This window comes from Mastigoproctus giganteus, chromosome 14 (genome assembly GCF_048544385.1).
Source record: "Mastigoproctus giganteus isolate SK-2022 chromosome 14, ASM4854438v1, whole genome shotgun sequence".
In the NCBI taxonomy this organism is placed as follows: domain Eukaryota; kingdom Metazoa; phylum Arthropoda; class Arachnida; order Uropygi; family Thelyphonidae; genus Mastigoproctus; species Mastigoproctus giganteus.
The window spans coordinates 22,359,880-22,372,330 of NC_143588.1; the positions used below are offsets into that span (position 1 = coordinate 22,359,880).

The 12,451-nt window shown below is 35.4% G+C and overlaps 1 protein-coding gene across 1 annotated transcript in view; it reads left to right on the forward strand.

Moving 5' to 3' along the window:
- Positions 1-12,451, forward strand: part of LOC150075012 (growth arrest-specific protein 2-like) — a 195,578-nt gene that overhangs the window by 93,454 nt on the left and 89,673 nt on the right. The window lies entirely within an intron of this gene.

The window sequence follows — 12,451 nt, forward strand, 5'->3', positions numbered from 1 at the left end:
TATTTTATATGGTTCTTAGAGTTGATTAATACAGAATTAGTTGTGCAGGATTGATTCAGTCTCTGACAATATTTAAGCAGTTCATGCCTCATCTACTCTTCCCAGCATCTCAGCTGAAGCTCTTAATAGCTGTTTTTGAAAATTTCTTTGAATTCTCTGTAGAAAATTCCACAAATGTTTGTTAAATATTGCGCAATTAAGAAAAATTCATGATTAAGTTAAGCCTAATTATAGCATGTGTTGATTGACATATGTCATGTATAGTTATTGATAACACACTCTCTTTGCTACCATGTGCTTTCCTGCAATCAGTAATTCTCTCTAGCTTCATGACATTTACGCATCATCTGGAATTTAATCTGATGAGAAGGATATGTGCACTTCAACTTTCATGCAGGAAGCACTTCAGTTATTGACATGCCACTTGGTATCTAATCAAAGCATTCATTGAAGCATGTGGTTTTAAATGTGCATTGAATTTCTGGCAGGTCTAAAGGGAGTTTTAATTTTCATAATTTAACTAAAAACATACGTTTTTAATGTGGAACATGATTTTTTTTACATTTCTGTTTAGAAAAGATTGAAAAAATTGACATCAAAAAATGAAAATTTTTAATTATTTTTACTGATTTTACAAATTTTTCAAGCACAGGAAAATTTTAAATTTCCCCCTAAACTAGTGATGGGTTAAATTTGGCCATCCTTATGACAGAGGATGCAAAAATTATGCACTGATGGAAAATGATAGCGCTGAACGTGAAGAAGAGATCGAATCAAATCCAGTGACAAAAATTTCTTACACAACAGCCAGAAATGCCCTAGATACAGCTTTATGCTATATTTAACAACAGGCTAATTGAACAGTCAGTTATGTGTTTATAAAAAAAAAAGTGGAGGAACTATGCTGCAATTTTATCATCTGTCATCTAAACAGATGGTAGATGATAAATTTTGTCATATAACACCTTACCATCTAAACAGATGAAAACTACTGATTTTAGGTAAATGAAAGTACAGTATACATATACGTTTTAAGTGAAAATAAAATTCTTAGGGTATGTATATATTTTTTTTTATGATTCTCTGTTTTAACTGAATTTTTCAGTTAACTGACTAGCTATAGATTTTGTTAATAATGTTCATGTGGCATCTTCAATCTGCATTCTTTAGTAAATACTAAATATTTGTGTACTTTCGTATTTTTTATGCACCACTTATCATCAGATTTCCCCCCCCCCCCCCAAATTGTGTGTACATGTTCTTATGGCAGGGGTCGGCAACCTGTAGCTCTTTAACTTTTAGCCCACTTGTACGACAAGCGATGTATTTCTGCGATCAAATATTTTGAACATGAACTATACTAAAAAATAAATCAAGAAACCGTGTGAACAATGTGAGTCTCTCAGCATGTTTAAAGATGAAAATTACGACATACTCACTAGATTAGCTGAAGAAGTTCAGCAGCAAAAGTCACATTAATTCTTACCTGATTGGATGTTTGTTATGTTTTTTCAGTATTAGTAAATAATATTTTAAAAAATATATTTTTTAATAAAACACCTTCCCACTCTATTCCATTTGTTAAAAAACTCCCCCCCCCCACCCCAACTTGAGCTGAGGTGCAGCTCTTCGGATTCTTTTTATGTTTTTTTTTTAATTAGATCAAAAATGGCTCTTCGCTCAAAAAAGGTTGCCGATCCCTGGCTTATGGGCATACATTTGAACTATTGGGAGTTCACTAGCAGATGGTAAATTCTTCAGCCCCTTCTTTTAAGCCCAATCCTTTTTACCAAATTACTAAAAATTGTATATTTTTGCATTTCGTATTAGGTATTTTGGATAATATATCTTTATAATATTTTATAAGAGTCATTAAAGTCACAGGTTTGATGAATTCCATCTGAGGTCTGGAGAGAACTTCTTGAATACTTGTCACCTCAAGGCCATTTAGTTTAGCTTCCCCTTTTTATCTAAGAAATTCATTAAAAATTTGTTTCCAAAGAAAAATGAAACAAATCTTCCTTTTATTAATATAAATGTCAGAACTAATATTTAGTAAAAAGATGTCATTTAAATATGTAGCTACATTGGCAATTCTAATTTCGGCATAAAAAAGCAACATATATCTCATATTGTGAAGCAAATTGCAGCGAGTTGTATCACTCTTGAACTGAATTTTTCAAATAAATATCAGTTCTTCATAAATAGAAGTATATTGCTATTTATTTTTAATGATTGTGCCTACTCTGATAAACCGTTCTTCGACCCCTGATCTCCATGATCTTCGGTCCCAGTTCTCTGTGATAGTGCTTCCCAGCACTATTATAGAGAACTTAGACTCCAAGAAAGAAATATGAAGTTGGATTGAAATTGCCAGAGACCTTCAAGAAAATGAGGACACTTCTTTTCAATGACAACCTCAAACTGAAATTAAGTCAATGTATGGTCAGAAATCTTTATTGGAATCAGACAGCCACAGTCTGAGCCAGAGGAATAGTAACAAACAACATCAACATCCAACAAGGAGTTTTACAAGGCTGTATCCTTTTGTTGTGCTTCTCCCTACTCCTTCTAGTAGCTCGGTTCGAGCCCGTCACCACCAAATACGGAGGATGCGGAAAGGTCAAGGAATGACCACCGCATATCCCCGGAGCAATATGGCCTTATTTTCTAATGCTCCTAAAAAAAAAAAAAACCAACCATCTAGTAGCTCAACATTTTTCCTAAAATGTGGCTGCATTCTTTCACCTCTCCTGTTCAACCTATACTCCGATAAAATATTCAAAAAGGCCCTGGAAGGTGTAGACCTAGAAGTAAAAGCCAATGGAGTGGTCATAAATAATATTAGATATGCAGACGACACTCTCATTCTCTGCAACACCAATGAAGGCCTCCAATAACTACTCATAGGATCAGTTCGACTGGAGCAGAGTTGGGACTCGATATTAATGAAAAGAAAACCAAGTTTGTTATTTTTAGCTGCAAACAGTATGAAAATGCAGACATATCACTCAATAGCAATCCAATCAAACATGTCAGTTACTTCAGATACCTGGGAAGCACTATCATGGAGAACTTAGACCTCGAGAAAAGAATATGAAGTCGGATTGAAATCACCAGAGCAACCTTCAAGAAAATGAGAACACATCTTTGCAATGACAAGCTCAAACTGAAATTAAGGCAATATATAGCCAAAAGCTACATCTGGTCCGTACTTTTATATGATGCTGAGACATGGACTGTCAAGGCAAGTTCGCTGAACTGGTTAGAGGCTTTCAAGATGTGGATACATCGCAGGATGTTGCAAATACCATGGACGGATTTAGTAACCAAATTGAAGTCCTCTGCAGGGCAAGAACAGAAAGAACTTTAATAACTATCATTCAATGCAGGAAAATTTATTATCTTGGCCATATTCTGTGAGAAGAGAAATATTATCTACTTCGGTTATAATAAAAGGCAAGATTGAAGGAAAATTGGGGATTGGTATGAGGCGAACACCTTGGCTGCATAACATTCAACAATGGACTGGCATACAAAATGTAGAAACACTATCCAGACTAGCAGAAGACATAAATGCTTTCTCCTTACTAATTACAAATGTCTAGGGGACCAGATAAGGCACAAGAAGAAGAAGAAGAAGGGAAAGTAAGCTCTAAGTGATTCATCCTCCCCCCACCCCAACTGTTTTTTTTTTTTTTTTTTTTTTTTTTGTTTTTTTTTAGGTGATTTAGCATATATGGATAAAGTGCCTATTGTCTTTTTATATTTTACTCTTTTAGAAATGTTTTTAAAGCCTTCCCAAATTACTAAATAATTGGACCTATAGAAATCTGGCAATTATTTTATTTTTTTTCTTACATATTATATAGGTTATCCATATACTATATATTATACCTGAAGCACTGGATATTATGTTTGTTGCTGTGTGCTGATTGAAGGAATGCATGGGAAATATGGTGGGTGTGCAGGAACAAAATGTTCTTGGTTCACACATAAAAGGGCATTGCCTTTTGCTCATTTTTTTGTTTCCCAGTTACTAAATACATAAATCATGAATTTTCATTATTTGTGTATTATATTAATCTCTGCAGAAACATTAAATACTATATTTGTTTTAAAATTCAGGAAGCTGATGCATTACAAAAGCACTGAGAGTATGCTATGATTGTTTAATAACAAAGCTTGAAAAATGTGTTGCATTTAATGTGTTTTTGTCATAAATATTACAAAATATAGAGCAGATATTACATTTAGAGGTATGTGTAGTAAAGTGAAAACAATTACTTTTATACATTATTAGTTAAAAAGTTAGTAATTAAATGGTAAAAAAGTAATTGGTTATTTACTTTTCACTTCCATTAATCACAAAAAATAAAACATTCAATTAATTTAAGAAATAAAAATGTATTTTTTTTTTTTTTTTCTTTTTGGCTTGTGTTTGCTGATAATATTAAAACTTTACTGAAAACCTGCTTTTCATCTTTCATTAGATGAAAGGGAAAAGCAGGAAAAGCTTTCATAAAATGTCACTGACTAGAATGACATGTCATTTAATGACTTTATTGTGTGATATTATGGTCTGTTATGCCACATGTCAATAGTTTGTCGCTCACTCTCACCTGTCACTCAGTCATTTTGCTGGTACAATTTATGACATTCCTTTTATGCTGAAAACTTGTATGCATTCTATCAGTTAATGATGAATGAATTGCTGTTGGTGAATATGTGGAGATTCCCTTCTACTTTTCTCTCTCTCTCTCTCTCTCTCTCTCTCTCTCTCAGGGTAACTGGTGAATTTTGTTTTTGGCTGGTGCAGCATAAGCTTCAAGCTTCCTTGCACCATATAGCTAATAATAATAATAATAATAAAATAATAATAATAATAATCGCCTAAGTCACTATACAATTTAAGGATGTATCAGGCTTCTTACCAGTACCCATCATCAGACCATGCTGCTGTCAGACTCCTCTTGCTGATGCTTCCAGAAATCTGAAGTGCATACACTTGAATATTATATTAAATATTAAAAACTCATTTTGGCTCATTGTGGAACCACACAATAGACTGTGATCAGTCACATGATTGCTTTATAGAACATTATAGTGTTAAACAAGTGTGCATCTTCTTTAAACTGCAAGTCAGAAATAAAAATTTTATCTTATCCCTATTGTTCTTATTTAGCCATATGTGATAGTTTACCTAACCTAAGTTATAATGAAAGTAAAAAATGATAAACTTGCTGTACTTAAAAAAAAAATACATACATTAAAAAATATATAAATCTGTAATATATATGTGTGCGCACCAGGTTTCTTTAATAGGTTTTATTAAACTCATATGGAATACAAGCTTATTTTTTCTACACTAAATTAGCATCCCGAAACATTACCTTCTAACAATTTAGTGTAGAATTTAGCTTGTATTCCATATGAGTTTAATGAAACCTATTTTCTAATAATTTCATGTGATATAATAATGTCATTTATTATTACATATATATATATATTATTATATATGGTATATAATTTACCGTATTGTACATAAATATTTTTAAAAATTATGTTTTTTACTGTTTTCAATATTATTATTTTTTCTTTTTTGTCTTTATGGCTGAACATTAAAGTAAATTATTGTAAAATATAAAATCAATATCAAAATTTTGTTAAAAAAAAGTAAAAAATCATAAAAATATAAAAAACTAATCAATACTTTATTTGTATATGCATTATTATTCAGTTTCATCAACTTCTGGATCTAAACTCTAGAGAATTTCTTCACTTTCAGCGTATGTAAACCCATATCATCTTGAACCTTGTTGAAAGGGTGAACTCTCCTACACGACTTTTTAAAACTATCATAAAAAAAAACTAGCTACTATCACCCATAAACATAGTTAACAGATGGCACCAATCCCAGTACAGTTTCAAGAAAATCTGTATATATATATGTGCGTGCGTGTGCACACCCACACACACACACACACACACACACACACACACACACACACACACACACACACACACAAGGCACTTCCATAGCCAGGTGGGCAGGAGCGGCAGTGGGTAGCATACCCTTCTTGATTAGACCGGGGTTCGAGCCCGTGACCACCAAATACGGAGAATGCGGAAAGGTCAGCGAATGACCACCACATATCCCTGGAGCAATATGGCCTTAGTTGCTAATGCTGCTAAAAAAAAAAAAAGAAGAAAAATAACAATAATACACACATGCGCGTGCGCGCGCGGCACCTCCATAGCCATGTGAGCAGGAGCAGCAGTGCATAGCAGATGCTTCTTGATTAGACTGGGGTTCGAGCCCATGACCACTAAATATGGAGGATGTAGAAAGGTTAGGGAATGACCACCGCATATCCCCGGAGCAATATGGCCTTAGTTTCTAATGCTCAAAACGACCTTCAAAACATGTATATGTTCGTATACCTTTGAGCCAACAGAAAAAATTTCATATAATGCTTGAAAAAGGTTAAAAGATAATTAATATACAATACCTTTCTCAGTCATATTCTGTTCTAATCTATTCTTTGTTACCAGTATATTCTCTGTTTTTCTAACTGATACTCCTGTGAGACCAGCATGTTCTGCTCCTGGTGATCCCTTCCTAGACCAGATACATGGAAGTACGATCCAGTGCTGAGCTAGAATCTGAACCTGATAAGTTCATTTATTTAATCCTTTTGTGGTGTTTACTCTCTTATCAAGCACTTAATCCAGTCAATTAAAATGCCAAATTTTTGTTTCCTTTCCTTTCTCTTTTGGTATCTAACACATGAATATCTCTGGTACTAGAGTTCAGGGGACCAAGGTGCAAGGATTAATTTTTAATTAATTAGTTAAAATTAATTAATTTTATAATTAATAAAGAATGGAAAGGAGCTGAACTCTCCTCACTTGGATTGATGCCATTCTCAGTTGGATACCTGAGTGAACTTCATTCCTCCCACCCCCCAAAGACCAGCCTTGCCTACAGCATCCCTGTTATATCCAGCCACAGATATTCTGAATAGATGTACTCCATTCAGGACTACAACCTGCTGTTCTCACTTTTCAAATAGCATGTTCAAGATATTTCAGAGTGTAAGATATTTGTTAATGTAAAGTTGAATGTATAGTAAGAGCTTGAGTTTGAAAGTTTTATCGTAATTGTAAGAGATTGTAATTATAAGAGACCTTATAACATTTGACAGTTGTGAATTGTAATGTAAATTTTTCAATAAATCCTTTCTATCAAAGAACCCATAGAAGAATTGTAATTCAAATATCCTGAAGAACCTGTATTAATATGCTCTTCATTCATCATATTATAAATGCATAATGTATTTTCATCTTATGGACTGGTTTTTTTAATATAAGTACAGGTGATCTGTTCAGATTTGAATCCATTGAATAAAATGTTTTGAAATGGCAGCTGTTATCTTTTTAGCTCAATATTTGGCATACTTTGCTGACTAAGGTTTGCTGACCCCTTCCTGGCATGTCTGCCAGGAAGTTCATAACATGAAGTCAGAATTTTCTTCACATGTCATTCATCATCTGTGGTATGATTTACTGCAGAGCTGCAGCAGCCTTTGTCTTCAGGTGATCAATTTTAGATCATTGGGCATATAAGATGTTCTTCACCATTCCTAAATAAAGAAATTAAGCAATGTCATGTCTAGGGAATTTGGAGGCCAAGCAGTAGTTCTATCCTGACCTCACCAACTCTCATTGAACAATTCCATGAATTGCAGACATGTAACAGAACTGGATACAAAAAATAATTTTGATATCATACTTGGATTTCAGGAAATATACAACAATAGTTTTTGTGTGCAACAGTTTGATACTGTTGCACATAAAACACTGCTATACAAATTGGAACAGTGTAAAGAGCAAGATGCTGCTATGGATAAAGGGACGGTTGATTGGGAGAAGATAGAGTGATAATCAATAGACACTGCTCTTTGTAGACTAATGTTATTAGTGGAGTTTCCCTGGGTTTTGTGTTGCATCCATTGTTCTTTTCTGTATTTATCAATATTATTGATGAAGGCATGTCAAGCTTAATGTCCAAGTTTCCAGATGTTACAAAGGTTGGCAGGGTGGTTAATGACAAGAATGATGGTATGCTACTGCAACAGGATCTAGAAAAGTTAGGCAGATGGACTGAGAAATGGCAACAGGAGTTTAACATTGACAAATACAAAATACTGCATATGGGTATCAGTAACCCAGAGTAACATAACAACTGTATGATACTACACTCGGGGTTGTGGAAAATGAAAAAGACCTGAGATAATTGTGCAGTCAGATATAAAGTTCGCTGAGCAGTGCAGACAGGCTGCCAGGACAACTCATGGGGTTTTGTCAATGATATATAGGAGTTTTGCTAGCACTAATAAGGAGATGATTAACCATTGTATAATGTAGTGGTCAGGCCATTTTTGGAAGGATATAGCGTTGCCAGCACAGGTAAAGAGATAAGCAGCGAGATTGGTGAGAGGAACAAAGGGATGCATTTACCAAGAAAGGTTTTAGTTCTGCAAATTTCAGTGTCTGGAGAGAAAGCACCTGCGAGGTCATCTGAATGAGGTGTTTAAGGTTTTGAGTGATTTGAGCAAGCTCAGCGCTGATGGGATTCTTCCTCTTGTCCAGATTACACACATGAGTAGGTATAAATTCAAGTTGAAGAAGGACGGCTGCAGAATAAGATGTGCAGAACTTTGCCTTTAGCCAGCGAGTGGTTGATTGCTGGAGCAAACTTCCATCTGTTGTTATGGAAGTTGATAACTTAAAAAAAATTCAAGGAAGAACTAGACAAATTATTTGAGGGAATGGATAGCCAAAATGGGAATGGTTTTTTTTGGCTGATGATGTATAAGCTTGCTTTCTTGCATCATATGCCACTATTAATGCTAATGCAGTGGAGTCCTATCAAGCTTCAAAATAGTCATGTTTGTGTTTTCCCATTCCATTTGTCCCATGAGAAACTGTTGAAAGCAAGTCTAAGTATGTTGCCTAAGAGCATTAGTTTCTTGGTGGGGAAAAAGGACTTTTACATCTTGAAGTGTGAACTTTCACTCTCAAGTGTAAACCAATAAAGATGGCTGCTGACATTTCATCTGCGAACAGCCACCTATTCAAAAAGTTCGTTTCCAACTCCAATTGATTTTATCTGGTGCATGTAAATGTGATTGGTGGTTCCTTTCACATAAAGTTTAGACATGCTATATGTAATATACAGGGTGTCTCAAAAATATTGGTACAAACGTTTAGGAGAGGTAGGTAACATCTAAAGGAATGTGAATCGCATAGGAACCCATAACCGGAAACGTCACGGGAAAGTAGTAGCAGAGGCACAAGAAGCAGAAATGACACAAGAGTAATTAGTGGCAAACATTTATTTGACATAATATTAACAATGGAGTATGAGATGGATGCATTTCATGATGTTACAACAGATGCTCGAAGGTTCCACCATGAGACGCGATGCATGCGTGATACCGACGCAGCATGGATTGGCGGTCATGGTCGAACACACTTGGAGTTTCTTTGACAGTAGCAGCAGCGCAGACAAGTCTCGCCACGAGATCCATTTCCGTCTCCACAGGTGATTCATACACGATAGATTTGAGGGCCCCCCACAGAAAGAAATCAAGGCTTGATAAATCAGGTGAGCATGGGGGCCAGGCAACGAGTCCACCACAGCCAATCCATCAACGCCTAAAATGCCTGTTCAAATGGTCACAAACACACCTTCCATAATGGGAAGGCGCCCCGTCATGTTGAAACCAAATGTTGCATCTCACATTTGTTGGAACATCGTAAAGTAACCTTGTTCAAGAAAGATCCGATATTTAGTGGAGTTCATGCGGGATGGTAACAGGTATGGGCTGACTAAGCAGTCACCGACCATACCTGCCCACACATTTATTGCGAAGCGATGTTGTGCCACTGTGTGGGTTGTCGTGAGCCCACACATGAGCATTGTGCTGATTGAATAAGCCTTCCTGAGTGAAATAAGCCTCATCTGTGAACAAAACATTCTGGAAAATTCAAGTCTTGAACACTTTCTTGGAGAAACCACTGTGCAAAAGCCACACGTGCAAGATGATCTTGGGGGAGCAGTAACTGAACCCTTTGGGGATGAAAGGGGTGTAAGGAATCGTCATGCCAGACACGCTGTACACTGCAACGAGACACTCCTAAGGCAGAGGCAACAGCACATGTGCTGGTAGTAGGATTATTCTGGATGGCATTCAACACACCTTCTTCCATGGCGGGAGTTCGCGTCGAACGTGGTCTACCCGCAGCACTACTCCTGTTACTTTTAAATGACCCATAATCGCCCAAATTTTGATGCACACGCACAAAACAATGGTGGTCCGGTACATGTCTGTCTGGGAAGCGTTCTCCATAAATTCGTTGAGTGGCTTGTCCACTGCCCTCTGCTAATCCATACACTAGGTGCATGTCTGCCAGCTCACAGTTTGCATATCGATGCATGCTCTTCATGCGGCGACTACTGCTTGAATGAGTAAACCAGAAATTTTCCCTCTTGCGAACTGATGAACAGTACCCTCTACCGACTTATGGTGACGTTTCTGGTTATGGGTTCCTATGTGATTCACATTCCTTTAGATGTTACCTACCTCCCCTAAACGTTTGTACCAATATTTTTGAGACACCCTGTATTTTCAAATACCACCAAAAAATGCACTGGCATGTTATGTATGACACTCAAACTTCCAGAGGTGAAGGTTCGAATGCAGAAACTGGTGTGGGTTCTCATTGTGTGTAAAACTTAGGAGCACTTTGGACATCATAGACATACTGAAACACACTACACTACTGTTGCACTCTCAGACTTTGCAAACCACAGGACACAAACGTTGGTTGCTGTGCATTTGCTGCCATGTCTAATTTCCTCTGAATCACATGCTACACATATGGAATATGTTTCACATACCAAATTCCCTGGTTGCATAGACACATACACAACAAATGAGCACAGTAGTACTAATTATTGCTTTATTTTCACAATGTTTTACTTTTATCCATTCCTAAACACCCTGTATTATCTGCTCATTTAATGCATACTGTCTAAATATGAGGATTCATCATAGAATTGTAGGTAGCCAGAGACATCAGATATCAGAATATAATTTTTCTCTTGTTTCATTCCTTATTCTACTGTTATTTTTGAAACCTCATTCAAACTTAATGGGAGAGCCTCCAAGCAATGTCTATTCCTTCAGAATTCTCTGTGATTCTAATTATCTGTGCCTAAATGATATATGCTTACTGTAATGCTTTTCAGAATCTGCAAAAATGTTTATTCTTTCCTTCCCTTTCCTTTCCTTCTTAAAGTACTTTTCATGAATTTCTCATAATGTAAATGGTGTCCCTTCTAATTTCCTTTTGTTAACCCAAATTAAATGTCATTTCTAAATGTAAACATGATTATTAAGATAAATTTCTCGTGGTGTGTAGGCTTGGACCATTAAGGTGCACTAAGAATAATATAAATCACAGTTGTAAATGTTCTTTATTTTTCATATTTTTTTTGTTTCTCTTAATACAGAATTCTTAACTATAGTGCAAATCATAAATTTAATTATCGTGCAGTTAATTTGATACACATTCTGCAGTCCTTTCTTTTTTATTTTTATTTTTATTTTTTTTTTACAACTTGCTTAGGTGAGTTTGGGGGGTATGTCCAACTGCTTTGGGTACTCCAACTGCTCCATGAAAATTGCAAGATAGAAATACCATTCAGCTGAACATGCATTTCCTGGGGTGTAGGAATGATTACTGATATAATGAGGTAAAACTTTATGCTACTTGATATTTGGATTAACTCTGAGTAGAGGGAAAGGCTAGTGTTACTGAAATGTTTAGGCAAATATTCCTAATTCCATCATCATCATCATCATCATCGTTGTTATCATCATCATCATCATCAGCATAATTATCATTAATCTGTATCTGGTATAACTCTTATTAATACTTAACCTCTGGGTTGAAATTTCACTGAGTGAATGAAGAATATAAAGGCAAAGATAAAGTTATCATTAGTACCCTTTTTGGTACTTGTTTAGCCACTTTTAATACATTTTTCTTTAAACACTTAAAGAAATGGTGTATGATACTTTTTCCTTATTGACCCAATTAACTTCTGAGTAGCCTTTTTGCCTATCTCTAATTGCTCAAAATATCATGAGTTTTTTTTTTTTTCTCTCTTTCTTGCTCTTATAAGCACTTTTTAAATTTTCTCATCTTCTTTTACTAAATCAGAAACTAAGATGCGTTTAGGGCTAAAGCCTCAAGCTGTGAGCAAATTTAGACTATGTATATATTAAGTGCAATAGCATCATTAATACACAGCCATTTCTGAATAAACAGAATATTTATAAGGCAGCATCGTTTTAAGTTATATCTCATATTGTGA